Source organism: Monodelphis domestica, chromosome 5, assembly GCF_027887165.1.
Source record: "Monodelphis domestica isolate mMonDom1 chromosome 5, mMonDom1.pri, whole genome shotgun sequence".
Lineage (NCBI taxonomy): Eukaryota > Metazoa > Chordata > Mammalia > Didelphimorphia > Didelphidae > Monodelphis > Monodelphis domestica.
This window is the reverse complement of record NC_077231.1, coordinates 285,382,402-285,400,701: the sequence shown is the minus strand read 5'-3', so window position 1 is coordinate 285,400,701 and position 18,300 is coordinate 285,382,402. Positions and strand designations below refer to the sequence as shown.

At 39.8% G+C, this 18,300-nt stretch overlaps 2 protein-coding genes across 3 annotated transcripts in view; one reads left to right on the top strand and one right to left on the bottom strand.

Moving 5' to 3' along the window:
• The window catches only part of ACAD11 (acyl-CoA dehydrogenase family member 11), an 87,873-nt gene that overhangs the window by 11,699 nt on the left and 57,874 nt on the right, over positions 1 to 18,300 (bottom strand). The window lies entirely within an intron of this gene.
• ACKR4 (atypical chemokine receptor 4) overlaps positions 1 to 18,300 on the top strand; it is a 30,296-nt gene that overhangs the window by 7,598 nt on the left and 4,398 nt on the right. Inside the window, exon 2 of one of the 2 annotated variants that reach the window (XM_056800235.1) lies at positions 17,545 to 17,668. The gene's annotated coding sequence lies outside the window, so the exon portion shown is untranslated. Of the gene's footprint in view, positions 1 to 17,456; positions 17,669 to 18,300 lie in introns of those variants that run through there. The other variant, XM_007505098.2, reaches the window with a different exon arrangement.

Genomic DNA, 18,300 nt, shown 5'->3' with positions numbered 1-18,300 from the left:
TAAGTAAAATAAATTCCTGCATTTTGGACCATGACTATTTCCATAGATAGATAGATAGATAGGTGTACAGACAGTCACACACAGATAGCTAGGTGGATAGGTAGATGGATGTATGGAAGGATAGATAGATATATAGATAGATAGATAGATAGATAGATAGATAGATAGATAGATAGATAGATAGATAGATAATTTACATTCTGAGTTTATCACTTCTCAAAGTAGGTTACACATTTTACCATGAGCCATCTGGAATCATGACTGGTCATTATGTTGAACAGAGTTGCTAAGTCTTTCAGTTGTTTGCCTTAATAATATTGTTATTATTTGTATAAATTGCTCTCCTGGTCCTGCTTACTTCACTCTCTATCAGTTGTTATAAATCTTTCCAGGTTTCTTTGAAATGTCATTGTTTCTTACATTATAACATTATTCCATTACACTCATATACCACAACTTGGTTAGCCATCTTCCACTTGATGGGCACTCTTTCAATTTTCAGTTCTCTGCCATCATAAACAGAGCTGCTCTAAATTTTTTTGCATGAGTCCTTTTCTTCTTTCTTTCATCTCTTTGGCTTATAGACGGTAGCAGATATTACTACAGTAGAGGGTATGCACAGCTTAATTGTTTTGGGGACAATTCCAAATTGTTTCCACAATGAGTGGACAAATTTACAATTCTACTAATTGTTCAATTATGTGCCGATTTTCTCACATCTCCAAAATTTGTCATTTTCCCTTACTGTCAACCTTGTCAATCTAATGAGTACAAGTTTTATTTGCATTTCTCTAATTATTAATGATGTGGAGCATTTTTTCATATGATTATTGATCATCTGGATTTTATCCTCTGAAAACTGTCTGTTCACAACTTTCGACATTTGTGATTTGGGCAATGGCTCCTTGTTTGTATAAATTTTAATGAGTTCTCCCTTCACAGAGAAACTTATTTCAAAGATTTTCCCTCCATTTTGCCTGTTTTTCTTCTAATTTTAGCTCTACTGGGTTTATTTGTGCAAATACTTTTTAATAATTGAAATTGTTCATTTTACTTTCTGTTTTTGGCCATGTATATGCTTAATTAATCATCCCTTCCTTCTTTCTCTCCCTCCTTTCCTTCATTTTCCATAGCTCTGAAAAGTAATTTTTTCCTAGTTCCTCCAAGTTGTTTATAACTGTCATTTTTTATGTTTAAATCATGTTTGGAGTTTATTTTGGTAGGAGATGTTGGTCTACATCTAATTGCTGCCAGATTACTTTCCAGTTTTCTTAACATTTTTATAAAATGGTAAGTACTCGGGGGGGGGGGGGGGGCAGCTGGGTAGCTCAGTGGATTGAGAGCCAGTACTAGAGACGGGAGGTTCTAGGTTCAAATCTGGCCTCAGACACTTTCCAGCTGTGTGACCCTGGGCAAGTCACTTGACCCCCATTGCCTAGCCCTTACCACTCTTCTGCCTTCTGCCTTGGAGCCAATAGTGCCTGAGTGCCTGGCTGGCCTTTTGGATCCTGGCATTAATCTCGTGGTCAAGGGACCCGTCGTTGGCGATGGTGCTGTCCAGGTACTTGAAAGTGTTGATGTTAGAAAGCTGCGTGCCGTCGATTGTAATGCATGGCTGGTTCGTTGGGCTCCCTGGTGCAGGTTGGAACAGCACCTCTGTTTTGCTGAGGCTGATAGTCAGGCCAAACAGTTTTGTTGCTGTAGAGAACCTGTCCACAATGGTTTGGAGATGATTTTCTTGGTGGGCCATGAGAGCACAGTCATCTGTGAAGAGAGCTTCCAGGATGAGTCTCTCTGTTGTCTTTGTTTTTGCAGTCAGGCGGCGAAGGTCGAATAGTGAGCCATCCAGTCGGTATTTGATGTAGACACCCAGGTCTAGATCCATCACAGCATGTCGTAATACTTGGGTGAAGTATAGGTTGAATAGCACCAGAGTGAGGACACAGCCTTGTTTCACACCATTGGAGATGTTGAAGCGATCGAAAGTCTCTCCGCCAGATAGGACTTCCCCTGTCATGTCGACATGAAAGAGCTAGATCAGTTTGATGAATTTTGCTGGGCAACTGAGCTTGCTAAGGATCACCCACAATGCGTCCCTGTTCACTGTGTCGAACGCCTTTGTCAGGTCTATGAAGACAATGTAGAGACTCAGGTTCTGCTCAAGGCATTTTTCCTGCATTTGCCTCACCATAAAGACCATGTTGATGGTGCTGCGATCTGTTCGGAAGCCACATTGTGATTCAGGCAGGTTCTGCTCTGAAACAGATGACCGGAGTCTGTTGAGTATAACACGGGCGAGGATCTTTCCAGCAGTGGAGAATAGTGAGATGCCTCTGTAGTTATCACAGGCTGATTGTGCGCCTTTGTTCTTGTATAGGGCTACGATGAAGGCATCTCTGAGTTCTGGGAGCATGTCTTCCTCTTCCCATATGCTGGTCAACACTATGTGGAATGCCTGGAGCGCCTTTCCATTTAAGGCCGTGTACACCTCAGTTGGGATCCCGTCTTTACCGGGTGCCTTGCCTGCATTCATTTGTTTAATGGCTTTTTGGACTTCCTCTATTGAAGGAGGGATGTCAAGTTGTTCAATGGTGTGGTTTTGGGGGATCTGGTCAAGGGCGCTTTGGTCAACTGCAGAGGGTTGGTTGAGAAGCTGACTGAAGTGTTCTTTCCACCTGTTGCTGATGCCTTTTTTATCTTTTATGAGAGTGTCACCATCAGAGGATAGCAAGGGAGTGGTGGTGGGTTTTAATGGCCCGTAGACAGTCTTGAGGGCACTGAAAATTTGTTTGTAGTTTTTTGTACCAGCAAAGTGCTCGATTTCTTCTGCCTTTTTCCCCCACCATCGGTATTGCATCTTCCTGATCTCACACTGTGCCGTGGCTTGGAGAGACTTTAATCTGTCATTTTTAGGAGCAGAGTTTGAGTTATTTTGCTACTCCATAAAGGCTTTGTTCTTTTTGCTCAATAGGTCTTCAATAGCAGTGTTGTTCTTGTCGAACCAGTCCTTGTGGTTGCGTTGTTTGGGGCCTAGGACTGCCTTTGATGTTTCCTTCACTGCGTCTCTGAACTGGTTCCATTTCTCGGTTGAGCTTCCAGTGAGTGGTCCCTCGGCAGACAGCTTGTCGTCCAGGCAGGACTGGAATGTTTGCAAATAAGATGGATCTCTAAGATGACTAACATTGTAAAATGAGCGAACTGTCTGGGCGCGTTTTGGATGGTGAGGCGCAATGCGCATTTGTAGAGTTGCTCTAACCAATCAGTGGTCTGTCCAGCATTCAGCTCCTCTTATGGCTCTGGTGATCTGTACATCCTGGATGTCTCACCGGCATACAATGATGTAGTCAATGAGATGCCACTGTTTTAATCGTGAGTGCATCCATGTTGTTTTATATTTGTTCGCCATTCTGAATACAGTGTTCATGATGGTGAGTTCGAACTCTGAGCATTTGCTGAGTAGCAGTAGGCCGTTGTTGTTCATTTTGCCCACGCCGTGTTTGCCGAGCACTCCTTTCCATCTTTCATGGTCCTGGCCAAAGCGGGCGTTGAAGTCTCCCAGTAGTATCAGGTTGTCATTGGTGGGCACTGAGTGCAGGACGGCAGGTCAGAGTAGAACTGCTCGATGGTCTCCTCTGTGCTGGTCAGTGTTGGGGCATATGCGCTGATGATTGTGGTATACCGGTCTTTGCTGAGAGGCAAATGGATCTTCATGAGCCTCTCGCTGATACCCACAGGCAAGTCTGGCAGCTGTTTGAGCAAACTGGTCTTGATAGCCAGGCCAACACCGTGGATTCTGTCTTCATTTGTGGCTCTACCTTTCCAGAAGAAGGTGTATCCAGTGGTGGGTTCTCTGAGTGATCCCTCTTCTGGTAAGCATATTTCGTTAAGGCTGCGATGTCGATGTTATATCGTGCCAGTTAATTAAATTAATTTAGCACTGAATTAATATAGCACTGAAAAAGTAAATTAATTTATATAGTATTGTAATTTATATTATAATGGCTTGGCTTACCCATGAGTATTATATATTTCTCCATTTATTTAGACATGTCTTAATTTGTTTAGAATACTTTGTAGTTGTATTCATATAGTTTCTGTGAGTGTCTTAGTAATTAGACTCCCAAGTATTTTACATTTTTTGCAATTATTTTAAATGGAATTTCTCTATTTCTTTAAGTACAATGTTGTGTTTTTTTTTTAAATACACTAGACTTAGACTTAAACTTAGACTTAGAACTTTTGTTTTTCCTGGCTAGAAGTCTCCAGTAACCACTAAAATCTCCCTTATAAACATACACACTCTCTCTTTTTCTCTGTCTGTCTGCTTCTCTCTCTTTTTTATCTCACCATTTTCGTCAACATTTCTATAACCATCTAGGTTCCTTGAGGCAAAACAAATCAACATGCTGCTTATATATTAAATCTGTCAAAGAGATTATCGGATGATTGCAAATATGATGCCTGCCTATGCTTAAAACAGGTCTAAACGTGATCTTACAACAATTCAAATGACTTTTTTAACTTCTTGTAAAATGTGTTTTGAAATAAATAATCTGAAGGCTTACTATGATTTGCCAGAAATGGCTCCTTAAAATAACAACAGTGTTCTAGAGGATAGTTAAATAAGGGCTCTTGATTAAGAACATAAACTAGTTTCATGGCCAACAGCTACCATGACAGACAGTCTCTACAACCAGTCTCCACTCTTGCCATTATCATCTGTGTTTCTTGGGCAAATTTACTGATAATAATGCCTTTCATTCAATATAGGAAGAGGGTAGAGGGGGCCCATATGCCATTTATGTCAGTGAACTCCCATAGGGAACTTGTCTAACCTTCTCTGCATCTCATTTTTAGAGTTGCCTGGAGCTCTGACAGGTTAATTGACTTGCCCAGGGTCACATAGGCAGTATATGGCAAAATCAGGATTTGAACCCAGGTCTTAATTCTTAGTTCTCTATCATCAATGTTTCTCACCCAGCTTAATGTGATGGAGGGAATAATGGGTTTGGAATTGTAGCACAGGGATGAACATGTTAGCTCTAACACTAGGTAATTTGGAGACTATAGGCAAGTCAAACTTTAAGTTCTGTCAAATGATGGTTTCTAGGGCAATTCCAGTTCTGAAATTCTATGACAATGAATATTCCTGGCAGAAGGAGTGTAGACTCAGGTGATAAAGCTATATTGCAATTTAATCAAAAAGGAGTGTTAACTTGGCATAACAAGTCAGTTTTGCTCTTTAACCAGAAAGATTGTTAGGCAGCTAGGTGGCTCAGTGGATAAAGAGACTGGAGATTCTGGCGTCATATCTGGCCTCAGACACTTCCTAGCTGTGTGACCCTGGGCAAGTCATCTAATCTCCACTGCCTAGCCCTTACCTCTCTTCTGTCTTGGAACCAATAGTGAGTATTAGTCTAAAACAGAAGGTGAAGGTTTTTTGAAGAAAAAAAGATTATTCCAAGAAAGGATCTTGGGAGGAATTGTTTGGAGAAAAGCTATTTAAAAAATGGGTGGTTTGTGAAATTGGTCATAGAACCCATTCAGGAAAAAGCAGCAGCAACTAAAGAGAGGCAGGGCCCAAAATAAACAGTTGCTTTAATCCTCCAGGTTGTAGGAAATGAGAAGAGATCACAGAGAAAAGGTAGATAAGAGACAGAGAGAGAGAGGGAAATTTGTCCAGAGACAAAGGAAAGCAGGGATAAAGGCACTGGGGAAAAGGTACAAACTTTTTTGAAGCACCTATTATGAGCCAGTGACTGGGCTAAGTACTTTATAGATCTTATCTCAGTTGGTCATTGGAAGAAAGGTTACAGAGGACTAATGGTTTCCCCTTTAATCACCGGCATTCTTCATCTAGAACACCACTTCACCTTATTGAGTAATTGACTCAGGAAGCTCTTTCAGTGTCTGTCAGTGAAAGAGAGATGACAGGCACACAGAGTGGAATCTGCCCATTTTAAAAGTACATAACAGCCAATCTAAAACCACATGGATTTTAGTGAAGCCCCTGCTGCTGTTGCTGCTGCTGCTGCTGCTATGTGTGTGTGGGGGGGTGGGGGGGCTAATGAATAATAAGAGAAAGCCGAGAGGAGGCTCTCACCAGCCATTTCCTAGTCTACCTTTTTCTGACTGCCTCTCTTGCACAAACTCTTGCACAGAGGCATTTATTTCCTCCTCTTATACATGGCTGCAAGACCAAGAGACCTGCAATTTTTCTGGCTTGGAATTCAATTCTTAAAAAATTTTGTGATTTCAAGAATCTGGGTCTCCACAACTTCTTCATATTTTTGTAGATGGTTTTCATGACTTGCCTAGTGTCCAGCCTCTGCAAACTCAGTTAGTCGTGGAAGAGTGAGAGAGAATTTGTCACAAGGTTGATATCTGAAGCCAAAAATGATTGGCAAGGAGTTTTTCTAGAACGTATGTGCCAGGGGTATGGCCTTGGAGATTCTTGGCCACCCTTGTGCGGTGGAAAGGCATAGAGAAGGACTTTGGTGAGGGCCCTGGGCAATGGACTTGGGAACAAATTTTGTTGAGGGGAAGCCCAGTAGTGTGACAAACAGAAGATTCTCCCCCCATCTTAGTTTTGTATAGGAACAAGAAGATTCCTCAAACAGATATAAAGCAGATGTGTCATAGCACAGATTCTCGCTAAAACTATGGCGATTAGGATTTCTACAACACAAATTCCTGTTGATTGAATTCCAGTATCCTAGAAGATTTATAAAAGAAGGGGAAGGAAAAGACCTTTTCACTGACTATACAAAGAAATAAAAAAAGACAAAGTATGTCACTGAGCATTAGAAATTCAGTTGTATAACTAACTGTACATAGCAGGTAAAAATGTGCATATACTTTTTTTCCTTCCCTGATGTGAAGTTTTCCATTTTTGTAGAAACAAAGCTTCTTCTACCACGCCGCTAGGATAAGCAAAAAGAACTTTTAACTAAATTCTGTTTTTTAAAAAAATGAGCCAAGTAGGAAGGTATTTACAAGAAGTCTGCTCTCAATTTAAAAATTTCCATTCCACTAAAAAAAGTAGCAGAGGAACAGTGAGGCACTCACTACTGCTTCAGAAAATTCTCCATAGCTAATTCAGGTTTCTCAGAAAATGTCAGTAGAATCCAAGTTGTGGCAATGAAGGATTGAGAACTAGTCTAGTTAAATTTGCAAAAGCTCATAACTGACTTGGCTGAAGGCTTAGTTTTTGGCTCTTACAACAAAGTAACTCTCAAAGATCAGGACTAGCTACAGTGGCAGGAGTCCCCACAGAGAATATGTTAGAGCTCCTTGAAGAAATGAATGAGTCTTCTTTTTAGATTGGCTCATTCCTTAGTTCTCTTTGGAACTTGGTCTTAAAAACATCAGGTATAAAAAAGAGGCCCATATGTGGGAAGACACTGCCCACATGAAGACCAACATGTTGTTCTCCCTGATGTTTACTTACTTTCAAAGAGATTATTTAATAGAGATGTAAGATTTAGAAGCTGTTGTATTGGAGAGCATTTGTCTCCCTAGGGAGCAATCTGGCCATCAAACACTGACTACTTCTCCAGATTAATCCTCTGGTTTTAATCAGAGAGGAGACTAGAGAATGGATATCTTTGACAACACAGATTTTTTCCAGAATTCTCTTCCTTTCCCCATCTGACAGTTCATGGTTTTAAAACATTCAAGGCATGGGGCAATTTATGACCTTCTCCACCCACTGTGACATCTTCTTTTTCTGTGGCTGGCTCTTCTCTTATGGATGGAAATAACTGCTGTGCCCAGTGACTGGCTTTGAACATGTGTGCCCAGGGAACTTAGGAAAGTAAATACATTTTGGACAAAAGCAATTCAATAATTCAACTTTGTTTTATACAATCTAACAAAATAACATAGCATGGGCTAAAGTTTTTCTTTTCAATTTTACTTCCTCCCTTTTAGGTTCAGTTAAGGTAATGGAGGTGAGAATAAATCTCAAATGGAAAAATCAGCAAGTGTTCAGATTTTTCTTGCTTTTACGGAAAATGGAAAACCCCTTCGCAAATATTTCATCTCTTCATTTAGCCACAGACGAAATTTGGCAGATAAGTAGCCATTGATACAACCACTCACAATATAGTCTCTGCTCTTCTGTGTCCTGTATATCACTTTAGTCAGGAAAACAGGATGCAAACATAGATAAAACAAATTCAGGGAGAATCTGGGTGAAAGGCCAGGAGATACTCTTCTGCTCTAGCTGAAACAGATGGAGTGGATAAAATAACTGTTGTTGTCTTTAGTCCAAACACTGCATAATGTCAAGGATGTTGATGTGCTAGAGCTACATCAGCCTAGATATGTGTGCTACTGCTTGTGCTCATTTCTTTTTTTAAACTCTTACCTTGTCTTGGAATCAATGATTCCAAGGCAGAAGAGTGGTAAGGGCTAGGCAATGGGGGTCAAGTGACTTGCCCAGGGTCACACAGCTAGGAAGTGTCTGAGGCCAGATTTGAACCCAGGACCTCCCATCTCTAGCCCTGGCTCTCAATCCACTGAGCTACCCAGCTGCCCCCTTGTGCCCATTTCTTATCTCCTTCAGCATCCCATTGAGAGGTACTGATAATCTGGAGCCCACTGAGAGAAGGGCAACCAGGAGAGTGAAGGCAGTGGAAATGTTTAGGCTGGAGAGAACTTGGGGCAGGAGCTTTGTCTGAGAACACTCAGGCATGGAGTGCCCGGCCCTAAATGACAGGACTAGGGCTGACAGAAGTTGCAAATACATGAATTTAGGTTTGACATGAAGAAAGTTTCTGAACAGTTCTGGCCTCTTCACTGCACTGGGAAGTTGTGGCTTCCCTTTCACTGGTCATCTAAGCAAATACTGGCCAAGTAGCCAGTTAGGCTCTTGTCCTAAGGACACTTGTTCTGGGGTAGATTAAACCACATGCCCTGTGAGGTTCCTTCTGCCTCTGAGACTCTGGGATCATTGAGCAAACAGAAAATAAAGGATAGGAGGTAGAAAATGGTGATAGATGGGATACAAATTGTTGACATGGTCGCCAAATTTGTTAAATATTATTATGGTTGGACTGAATTTTAATTGGCAGTTGCCAGAGATTTAATTTCTAAATCCCAAAATGAAATACTAAAGTAAAATGGAATTTATGGTAGTTTCTTTTTACAATAGAGGGAAGATATTAAGGAAGAGGGAAAGGGGGAGACACACAGAGAGAGAAAGAGCTCCATCTTCCTCTGAACCAGTTAGAAATTCTAAGGCACCAATCAGGGGAAAAAAGTCTCAAGATGATGGGCCTTTCTCAGAGGTTCACACCTCCAGAAAGGGCAAGGAAGTCAGCCTTTAAACTCACCATGGTGACCATCTAAAAGGAAAGCAGTCTGAGGTCTACTGCATGAGCTCCTCCAGGGGTTCAGTTCCACAGCCAAGTGTCTTCACTCCAAGTCTGAGTGTCTGTCTTCCAGTCTCTCCTCAAGTATCTGTTTTCCCTCCAGCTCTGAGTGACTGTTCTTCACTCCAAGTCCAAGTGAATGTCCTCCAGTCCAACTCCGAGTGACTGAATGATGATGATCTTCACTCCAAACCTGAGTGACTGACTGCTCCTGTCCAATTCCAAGTGACTGAATGATCTCTGTGTGTCTGTTTCCACTATTTAAAGACCTTTTTCTCTTGTGTCACCTCCCCTAAATTTTACGTCTACCAATCACAGCAGATGCTCCTCTTCAGGACTGCCTACTCTTTCACATGTGGGTCACAGACCTCCCTCTTAATGTATGAAATGGGTGTTCATACTTTTTTTAGTTCACACCTTTTTGTGATTGGTTCATACCTTTTTGTGGTTAAAATGGGTAGATCTATTTTAAATACTGGGTTTACACTTTTGGGGATTTAAATCTAAAAATAGGGGATTACAGATTACAATTTAATCTTCACAAGATACAGTCTGGGAGTCATGTGAAGCACACACAGTACATGTATTCAGACTCCCTAGGATACCCCTGTCACTGGATTTTTAAGGTAGTAAGATTCATTATGAAATGATGTAGTTTTCACACACACATACACGCACACACACACATGCAAAAATAACAATACTACATCTAATTTAAATGTTTCCCTCAAGAAAAAAATCATTTTGGTGCCTTTTGGAAAATGAAAACCCTTATTTTCTGTTTCAACAGAAGAGTGATAAAGGCTGGCAATGGAGTTAAGTGATTTGCTCAGGGTCATACAGCCTACAAGCATCTGAGGCCACATTTGAACCCATGTCCTCCCAATTCCAGGCCTGGTTCTCTATTCACTGGGCCACCTAACTTCTGCTTTGTGTCTTTTAAAAAATTAAAATTTCAGAAAACTTATGTGGAAATTTGTTATAACATATACTTGTTAATATAAATAACTTACAAACATAAAATAAAACTTGTAAAAATGTAGTATCATGGAATCACAGAACTTAAAAGTACCTCAGAAGGTCACTTAGCCCAGCTGTCTATATTGTACCTAAGCTGTATCAGTGAAAGTCTTAGTCTGAAGATTCTTTAAAAGATTCCCAAAATACAGCCAAGACACCTTTCTCAGCAGCACATTCTAATTTGATTTTTAGTACAAGTTCATTTTCTTTAGGATTGTTCATTCTTATAATAACTTTTCTTATAGTAGAAGGAAATGATCAAGTTGGGAATGAATGAAAGAACATTTTTTAAGTACTTGCTATGTGGACGGGGGAATAAAGAGCTGACAACCTTGAAGCCAGGAAGAACTGAGTTCAAGTTTTGTCTTTTTCTGGCTGCATCACTTACCCTCCCTGTGCTCTCAACCACTCTCTAAGACCCTAAGTTTCTGAGAAGGTCCTGATCTGGATCGGGAGAGGGAGTTTCCTCATCAAGGAATTTTCTATACCAATGAAATAGGTCAAGTCCCCATCCCCATGGCTTCCTTCTCTGGTAAGCTCTGTGGATACAAATAGGAAAGGAAAGATGTCTCTGCCTTCTACAGAATTACATTCTGATAAAGAAGGTACTACATATAGGGGAGTAATAGCCAGCAAGGGGTATTTTGGTTTGGAAATTTATAAGGATGATGAATGGGCCTAGAGGGGTGTAGATTTTGAACTGGAAAGAACTAGAAAGGGTGTGTGTGAGTGTGTGTGTGTGTGTGTGTGTGTGTGTGTGTGTGTAAGTCTGGGTTCAAGGTTAGTGGTAGTGAGCAATTAAGGCAAACACCAATTGGGACCAGAAGTCCCAAGAGCAGACTCTGGCCTGGAAAGGTTAAAATTAAGCCAGCAGCTTATATAATCTTCCAGAGACTTTGGAATCAAAGGTGGCCAGTGATGGGGAAAGTGTTGGGAGTAACATGCAGGATGGCTTTTGGGAAACTGTGACACACACACACTCTGCTAAACAGCTCCCTGACAGTTGACTTTAAATAATGTTCTATGATGCTGTACTGCTGCAGACAATAGAAAAACCACAATCACAGATCACACTGATCAACAGGAAATATTCTCACATTGTGACGGAAGATTTCTATTGGAATTTAAGGGAAAAAGATTTCCCCGGCAAGCTGACTTTCCATCAGAATGTATTTTATGGGTGGGGAAATTTCACTTGTAAGGGTGGGTTGTTTGATTTATTGAATGATTTGCTGAACCTCATTGTCATCTGATGAAGTATATCTTTCTAAGCATTTAAGTGAAAGAAGGCAGTGAGGTATATGAGAGGGAAGATGTCTTTGGCGTCATGAAATCCTAAGTTCACTTTTGATCTTGGGTGCTAACTAGCCATGTTACTGTGGGAAAGTCCTTTCAGTATCTGAGGCCATTCTCTAAGATTGTGCATTGTGGATGTTGGTGACTTGCATTAGTTGAGAGTAAACTCCTCTCCCTGAGAAAATGGTGGGTCTTGGGGTAAACTATCTGAGCCTTGGTGTTGTTCCAGTTCAGCTCCCTCATGACCCACATGAGAAACATGGGCTCAGAGAAGTTAGATCCTGAGCCTAGAATCTTTGTCTCCCAGGAATCTCACCCAGAACCTCTTCCTTTATGCTTTGTGACCTGTTCAAAGTTTAATGGGTATAGGTGGCCAGAGGTCAGTTAAGAAGGCAAAAAGAGGTTATAGTGATAGGGAGGAAAATTCATTCCAACAAATGTGCTCAGCAGCTGTCTTTGAGAGGAGAGGGTGGCCTCCTGCCTCATCACCACCACCACTGGCCAATTATCATCAAAGAGTAAATAAGCACAGAGGTCCCAGGGTGGCAGCGCCCATACCCTACCACCACTCTCAAAACCATCATCTGGAAACAGTGGCACAATTAAATGTAATGAACTTCTCTACTAGCAGCAATGCAATGACCCAAGACAATCCAGAGAAACTTGTAAGAAAGAATGCTCTCCACATCCAGACAAAGAACTGTGGGAGCAGAAACAGAAGAAAAACCAAGGATCGATCATGTGATTTGATGGGGATAGGATGGGAGTTGGGGCTTTAAATGATCCCTCTATTATGAATAATATGGAAATGGGTTTTGAACAATGATACACATATGACCCAGTGGAATTGCTCTTCAGCTCTGGGAGAGGGGAGGGAAAGGAACACGGAAAGAGTATGAATCATGGAACCATGAAAAAATATTCTTAATAAATAAATAAATAATTTTAAAAGCCATCATCTGGGGAGGTGGCTCCTTTGCAGAAGGAGAGGCCATTCTGACCAACTGCCAAATGACTGTTACTCACAGGACAAGTAACCACCTCAAAGCAGCCAGGCCTCACAAGGGAGAGATAGGAGGAGCTGGGTGCTGCCTGGAAGGCCAAACCACCATCACCACCTGGAAGGCCATTTTTCACCAGTCTCTGTCCAGGACCCTGAAGCTAAAAGTTTTGGGATAAACAATGCTTTTGTTTGAGTGTCAACTGGCTCAGCATCAGAAACTGATCTAATTTTATCAGTGGAAATGACAGGAAAGAAGAGGCGTGAGCATTGACTTTGCTGCTGTGCCCTGAGGACCATGGGACCTTTCCATCTGATTTGTATCTGAAACCTTCCCTAGGGATTGTCTCCCCAACTAGACCATGAGTTTCTTGAGGGCTCGGGCTGTCTGACTTGGGTTTATATCCTGACTTTTCTACTGCTCTAGCACAAAGTTTTATACAACTGGTGAATGCTGAGCACTTTAGGAAATACAATATGAATAAGAGAGTCAAGGCAAGTCAACTAACATTTATCTACCTACTAGGAGTCAGGCACTGGGGTAAAAGTGCAGGAAATGCAAAGAAAAGCAAAATCTAGGCTCTGTTCTCAAGGAACTCATGTTCTCACAGGGGAAAACATGCAAACATGTATGTACTGTAAGAAATGAATTACTATTTCTATCCAGATATATATTTTGTAAAGTTTATTAGAAAGGGTAGACAATCATTCCTTTAAGTAACCTGACCACGTGTTGCCTGGTCTGCCAGTCACTTCCTCTTTTCCCTGTTACCTGCCTGCCCTGCTCCCTAGTCTGTTCCAAGTCAGAAGCCCCAGTAAAGACCCCCCTCACTTTTTATTCACGTACAACATGTTCATGGATGCAAAACCTGGAGCAACTGTGTTATGTGAGGAATGTCTGATGGACAGGTACGTTATTCAGGAGGGGGAGGGAATGAGTCTTTCTTGACACAGTACAAACAAGATATACAACTAGTACTGAATTAGTGTGAATAATAAATTCCGAAAAATAGTTGCATTATCTGAATTCATACTATTTGAAATTATACTTATATAAAAATATCATTGGCTTCAATCCAATGGAAACATGCAATTAAAATTCATAAAATAAAAATTTAATCTGTTAATATAATTGCAAATGATAAAGAAAATATATTTCTTATTCAAGTTCATTATAAATAATGAAGTTGTAGATAGCAAAATTTTTAAAAATTAAAAAATGAATGAATGTCATATTTAAAGATAAGCTTTCACTCATGATAGAATTAAAGTTGTAATTATTATTGCTAGAAATATTTTAGCAAGGGGGAAGCTGGGTGGCTCAGTTGATTGAGAACCAGGCCTAGAGATGAGAGGTCCTGGGTTCGAATTTGACCTCGGACACTTTCCAGCTGTGTGACACTATAAGTCAGTTAACCCTCATTGCCTAGTCCTTACAATTCTTCTGCCTTAGAACCAATACACAGTATTAATTCTAAGATGGAAGGTAAGGATTAACAAAAAAAAATAAAAGAAATATTTTAGCAGTTTATACTGAACCATTCTCTTTCTTCAAACCTTCATATATATGTTGGTAAGTACAGAGAGCGTCATCTACCTTCCTTGACTCTAAATGCATTCTCTCATAATGATTCAAGTATAAATGGAGGACTGTTTAAAATCAATAATGCTTGTGATATTATTGTTCTTGCAATGTTTTTCAACAGCTGAAAAAAATTTGAAAATTCGTCTTTAGTCACCTAGGCTTTCTTATTTGACTGCCAAAAAAATAGAAATGGTAGTAGCCTCTGAGAGTATGAAGATTTTGAAACCAATAAACAAGCTTTAGTTTAATTTAGAATCTCCATTTACTTTATCTCCAAATAAAACCAAGGTGATCCAGGTTAAGTTTTTCTTTCTTAGAAACGTAGTAACTTCTAGAAGACATCAATTTCCAGAATAAGCTCGTTTCATGAAACACATTACAAATTTGTTTCTCAATGCCCCTCCCTCTTTCAATTATTTTCTTCAAAATATCAGAGATATTTAGCTGCCACATCTTCATTTGTACTATCAGCCTCTCCGATCTGAAACTATGCAAATGAACTCAGTTTTCAAGTCTATGAACCAACTGACTTGCAATCAATGTTTCTTCACTATTGACTTCATTTTCATTTCTTTCACTGTTTTAAATCAATGCAAAGCATTTTTCTGGCTGGCTGCTTTACCAAGAGGATGTGGTTTTGATGGCGATCTTCAGTCCATCTTCTATTTCTTGTGGTGGTTTGCAAACCACAAGAAGCTCATGTGACTTTGTCTTTCTTTTATTTTATCTTCATGTTTATAATATTCCATATCACAGATTCAGCCATCTCGACATCTTGTTCTTTTGGTAGAATTTCTATGACCACTCTCATGTTGTTTAAATTACATCCATTTGTTGTTCTAATGTAAAAACAAGCCTCTTCCTTTCTGTATTGGCAGGGTTTTCATCTGAAATATTCTTCCTGTTGAATATTTTTGAAAGGCTTTTTTAAAAAAATGTATTATGACTGTAGCTATAAAGTACACAGCATATCGTATTCATGCAAAATGGTAGGTGAATGCAGGCTGAGGAGAAAGCTGCCAATTTGTAATTGACACTAAATCTAATTTCACATTTTTCAAATCTCATTCATTTTAATCAAGTTGCTCATAGGTTAAATTGGAGATAATGTTAGGGGAAGTCACCTAATTAATGGGGATCAGAAAAAAAGAGGGTGGCATTTTAGCTGGGACTTGAAGTCAGACAAGACAGGAGAAAGATCGGAGGAGGAAGATAATTCCAGGCATAGAGGAGACAGATAATGAAGATGCACCAAGTCTGGAGGTGGAGTATCTTCTGTGAGGAACAGCAAGGAGGCCAGTGTTATGGGATGGCAGAGGAAGATAAGTGGATGGGAGAAAAGTGTAAAAATAGTAGAAAGGGAAGTGAGGGGATGGGTTACTAAGAACATTAAAAACCAGAGGATTTTATATTCAATATCAGAAATAATAGAGAACCACTGGAGTTTACTCAACAGAAGGACAACATGGTCAGACATAGGATTTCAGAAAATCAACCTGACAGCTACAAGGAGAACAGACTAGATTGTGAAGAGAAGAGGCAGGGAGTACAATAGTCCAGGCAGCAGATGATACAGGTCTGCAACTGGGTGGTGGCATGGTCAGAGAAAAGGGGAACCCCATACCAGCAGTGCCATAAAGGTAGAATCAACAGAATTTAGTTATACATTTACTATCTAGCTGCTCTGAAATGGTTAATTCTGGGGCCAATTATGAGAAAATTCTCCCTGCCCCATTTCTCTCTCCACCCCAGGCCTCCTCTACACACAGATCTCACCAGGTCCCTACATTCCTCAATAAACCTCAGTGGCTCCTTACTGACCTTAGTATTAAAATTCATTTGTTTAATCTTTTGAAACTGCACAACCTTTTATTCTCGAGCTTATAAGACATCTTTTCCCCACACTCAGTGATCCAGATAAACTGGCTTTCCTTGGACACTCCACACACCTCAAAACCTGGTACTAGCTATCCCCTGTGCCTAGGATTCTACCCTGCCTCGCTTCTACTCTTCTTTCATCAAGACACAGCTCAAACACCACCTTCTTTAGGGGTTGATAAACTATGGGCTTCAAGTAAAGTTTTTTATTGAAATATAGAGTTTTATTCTATTTTAAAATTTAAAAATCTCCTTTGCTCCCGGGTCACAGAAAAGATTTGGCCTTGGCCTTAGCTTGCTGACCTGTGCTATATGAAGCCCTCCTTGATTCCTGCCCAACTGCTGGTACTCTCCCTTCCAAGCTACCTGGCATTTGTAAAAATAGACTCAAATCCAGGACTTCAATCCCCAGAAGCCCTTGCTCCACTTCCCCAGAATGTCCTCTAATCTCACTGAATTCTCGCCTGGGCTGAGAGCGAGATGGGGTATTTAAACCTGGTTGTGAATAGTCTCGGACTCTTTTGGACTTCTGTTTTGGAGCAGACGCGTCTCTTTCATGATGCGAGGTTATTCTGTCTAGGCCTCTCTGGCCAAGGCATGTGCTTTCTTATTCTGTATTTTCTTTAATCCTTAACCTTTAATAAACCTCATAAAATATAATACTCCTTGCAGAGAGAAACTAATTTCTACCTGCCTCAGTCTCCCCCCAAATTTTAATCTTTACACATTCTTTTTACATTTATTCGGAATGTCCTTATGTTTGCAGTTGTCTTATAGAGAAGGGCCTTATTTCACTTTTTGCATTTGCATCCCAAGTGCCTAGCCCAGTGCCTGGGAAATGGCAAGTGCTTTATAAATGCTTGGTGACTGGTGAAGTCAGAAAGAGGCAAAGACTCTGAATGATATGATTAAAAATGCAATGCAAAACCAAGATTATAACTCTACCAAATAACTGTTTAAGAGTTAATATTAGATACAAATAACTTTCTTTTGAGAGTTTGCTTTCAATTGCAATTATTTCCTTTTCTCAAGCATCAGACAACTATTACAGAAAGAAAGATCGAAGTTTCCTTGTAAAAAGAGAGCAATAGCATTTAATGCTCTAAAGGCATGCATGTAATTTTATCTGCTCGGATGTCCTTGAGTGCATTTTTATTTTGGTCTTTCAGTTAGTCATCTGCAGGTATTTGTATTTTGGCAGCGGTGAGTATGTTTAGAAGGTTTGAATTTTTTTCAAATGAGAGGGTATTCTCTCAAATCCATTTCCTGAAAAATTTAGCTATGTGGGATATATATTAGCATGTAACAACAAAACAAAATGTGTTGCAAATTCTTCTGAAGTTTATTTCCTGGAAGATAATTTTTTTTTAATCTCATGTAAATGAAAGCTCACTTGGCTACAAAACCTAGAGGCGTGGTGTGAAACAGAACAAAAGTGGAATGAATTAGACTCAGACGACTTAGCCTTCACTCCTTCTACACAAGACACTGCTCTGCTGCTCTCTGGAACAGGTCAGTTATTTTTTTACTCATTGCAACTCCAATAGGCACTTTGAAAGCGTATAGATATTTTCATTTACATACTTAAAGAGGATGACTTTGCTGAGGGATTTAAAAGCATCAAGTCAAAAGACTTCAATTTTAAAATAAAGATTCAAAAAGATCAGTGGCAGAATAAAAAGTATTTTTTGTTTGTTTTATAGTTATGGTGATTTTTTTTTATAAGCAACATCTGCCACCGAATAGTCTTCTCTTTATGTATACTTTCCAGTCCTACTTTGATGATTTTAAAGGTACTAATACTGCAACTTGAAACTTTCTGAAGATAGTAGTTTCTCTATGTTCCAAGCTGTGCTTTCCCTCAAGGTTTCTTTGAATAGACATAATTAATATTCATTTTTTATGTTGTGTTGCTAAATGTTGCACTAGAAAAAGATGAAGAATAGACATAAGTAATGTTTTCAATGACTTTAAAGGTAAAATAGTTAAACTCATGAATACCTGGGAATTTCTTAAGGAAAGTAGTTTATATTTCTATAGCCCTTCCTCCTAAGAGATCTATTGTACTCAACTTTCTAAATTCAAAATAGGACAAATGTAAGACTTTTCTTTTGAAAGAAAAAATTGAGATACCTGTACCTCTT